Raw genomic sequence first — 3,491 nt, 5'->3', positions numbered from 1 at the left:
CGTTCATGTCTCCTAGTAGAATTATTCTTTCCCCATGTTCGCAGATGGTTATTGTGTCATTTAAAGTGTCCCAGAAGGCGTCTTTCACTTCTCTAGGATCACAACTAAAAATTTATTAAATTCGTGAACAAGTGTCATTCATGGGACAGCGATGATACTTTGGTTAGCTTTCGCAGATTATATAGTTGTCATGGCAGAATCAATCGAAAACTTGCAAAAATGTTGAACAAACTGAATACAAGCATGAAGAGCATGGGCCTCAAATTAATCTTGAAGCAAAATACCTTGGATACTAATAAGCCCAGGTGGGGAGCTTTATATGATTACTTTTTGAGCCTTTTCATTTAGGGTGATCGTTAGAGAGATTGATCAGCGACTTTTTTTGGAACAGTGTTGCGGAACGAACGTATTATTTAAATAAACAACACTGAAATTCTGGAAACATACCTAAAAAGGGACATGGCTGACTGGTGTAATGTAATCTGACACATTTTTTTTTATAAGTTCAGTTTTGATGACTTCCATCGGAAAATTCTTTCATTTTAACGATTCGAAATTTTAAACCCTTCAATCTTAAAAGATGTATGACGATTCTTAAATTTTGATGATTTGAAAGATCAAATGTCAACAAAAAATGTATTCTAAATCTTCCCAATGTAAATGTAAATCATTAAATTGAAAACCTGTTTATTATTGTAAAACTCAAAACTCACATAATTTTGAAATTATACATTTTAAATATTACATTCTGAAGCTTCAAAATTCAAAGTTTTACTATTTTGAATATTTATCAATAGAATTATTCAATATTAACGATTTGCAGGTTAAATGTCTTCAATTTTCACGTATTTGAAATTTAACGTTCCGTTATTTTACAGAGCGGGACATTTTTTTTAATTCTTGAATTTTAAATGTATAGATTTGTAAATCAATCGATTTTTAACACTTGTATCTTAAAGGGGTGTAGTTTGAAACGTTTTTTACATTTTTATCAGAGACGTTATTGCATTTGTGTAGAATTTGACACCCCTCAACCCGCGATGTTGCTAAATATTCTCGTTTGGGGACATTCGGAACTCCAAAAAACAGGTTTTCGTATACATGCATGTTTATCTGTTTATATAGATTTTTGGTCTAATAGAACGATAACTTTCGAAAGAATTGATCGATTGGATTTGCCTTTGGTATATTATTGTAGTGTCCCAAACTGAAGGTCAGCTTGTTTAGCGAGCCATTTTGGATAAAATTTCAAAAAGAGAAAGCATTTTAAAAGTTGTTGAGCCTATTTTTTTTAAGATCTTAGGATTCTATGTAGGGATTTTCGTAGTACTCAAATAGACAAACAATTTTCTCATGACTTTTTTCGAAAAAAACTACTAGTGTTACGGCATTTGCAAAATTAAAGAAATATTTCAACACATTACAAGATTATTATAACAAAATTTTTTATCAGTTATAAATGAAAAATTCCCTTTTGCTGTCAAACTGCAAAGTATGATCATAAGAGAAAAAAAAATTATGTAACCAAGAAAGATCTACAAATTTTGTATGATTCACTTTTCGATAGGATTCACGGTTTTTGGTTTATTCGTAAAATAAATCTAAAATTAAATAAATTTATGCATTTTTTATTAATCATTTTTTAATGGAACGCACAGTTTTTGTCATTGTTTGAATCGATTAAATAACATTAGAAATGAAAATTATAAATTTGCTGAAAATTGATACAAGGTTAAAAAAAATGGGCAACAGTTATTCAACCAGAAAAGTTCAATTGATTTTTTATAAACTTTTTGTATAAGAGTCCATTACAAATAAAAAATGAGCTTTTTGAAAAACGATCCAAATTACAATCACTTTTTATTTAACAAAATATTCCGCCTGAATTGTATGTACAAAATTTTTAGAACCACTTTATGCTAGGATGTGTATTTTTGGTTTGAATCGTAAAAATAACATCGAAAATAAACAAGTCCAATTTATGGGGAAACGTCACGAGTTGTAGTAAAATGTTACTAACAAAACTGTTTTTTTCGCTATGAAATGCGTATTTTGTAAATTATAAGAACAGGACTGCAAGACGGCTAAGAATAAAATCTTATGCAAAATAAGTAACAAATATGAAAGAAATCTTGATGAAAAAATGTGTACTTTATTTTGCAATGTCTAAATAAACAATCCCAGGCCGAGGTACAGAAATATACGTAATACAAAATTTGATATAATTATGTTGAACGTAATGTAGATAATTTCATATCTTGGATAAAACCGAGTGCGAAGCACTAGCTACGTTATGAAATTGTATTAGTTTTAGCCGAAAGAGCTTTAACAACAGAGAATTCCCAATCACCAAATTACACTTGCCGATGCTTTACGTAGCACAATATAAATATATCATCGAGCGAGAAACGAAAATAACAATAGAAGCGACCTAAGCGAAGATTTACAATTTAAAATTCTTCAATGTTAACGACTTTCAATTTAAAATTCGTCAATTTTGAATATTTACAATTGCAAACTCCTCATTATTATAATTTATTGTAAAAAAATTAAGCATTTTTTAAATTCTAGATCCTAAAGCCAGTTCTAACATTCATTAAAAATAATCTATTAATTTATTATTATTGTATACTAACTAGACTATTATGTGCGCGCGCACGTGCGCGCTCGATTTTATACGCATTTTTATCATTTACTCAATTTTCTGATAACAATTTATTTGTTAAAATTTTCTGAACACTTATATTCTTGTTCACATATTAAGTAACGTTATTTTAAACGATCTTCCCTTCCCACACCCTAATTACAGCTACGTAACATTTTTTTTGTATTAGTTAAAAAAACTTAATAGTCTTTTTGTAAATAATAATAAATTTTTGGGATGAATTGCGGTATAGAAATACATTAAACAATATTTTGACGTAACACAACAATGCTTTTTTGATATTTTTGTAGTTACACACATTTTCAAATTATTTGCAAGGAGAGAAGTATGAGCAGTTTTTTTAGAATTATATAAATTTTACAATTTTCATGAGACAATTAGGAAAGAGTTTTAAATATTTCAGATATGTCGAAAAAAGAATGTAGAATGTTTAACGAATATATATTTTATTTTACAGGATTTTACAAATTATTATAAAAATTTTACCCTTTAAAAAGATATTTAGGGCTTTTATAATTTCAGAAGAAATGATAAATATTCCATAAATTTTCGAAAATGTTTCCAAGGTTTAAAATATTTTAAATTTATGCAAAGCCTCTTGAACTCCTAAAAATATTTTCAAATGAATCCAATTTTTCTTGAAATTTTGAAAAATCATTTAAAATGTAAAAAATGAAGCTCAAAATCTTCAAAAATTTCTTACAAATTTGAAGAAAATTATAAAAGATTGTTGAATATTTCAGATTCGTCAACAAAAAGTCTATATTAAAAAAAAATAATTTACGGGATTTTACAAAATAATAGGAACAGTTCGATCCCTTTCAAA

The 3,491-nt window shown here is 27.7% G+C and overlaps 1 protein-coding gene across 1 annotated transcript in view; it reads left to right on the top strand.

The window, feature by feature from the left end:
* LOC117176431 overlaps nt 1–3,491 on the top strand; it is a 42,947-nt gene that overhangs the window by 23,836 nt on the left and 15,620 nt on the right. The window lies entirely within an intron of this gene.

This window comes from Belonocnema kinseyi, chromosome 7 (genome assembly GCF_010883055.1).
Source record: "Belonocnema kinseyi isolate 2016_QV_RU_SX_M_011 chromosome 7, B_treatae_v1, whole genome shotgun sequence".
Taxonomy (NCBI): domain Eukaryota; kingdom Metazoa; phylum Arthropoda; class Insecta; order Hymenoptera; family Cynipidae; genus Belonocnema; species Belonocnema kinseyi.
This window is presented reverse-complemented; position numbering and strand designations above follow the sequence as displayed.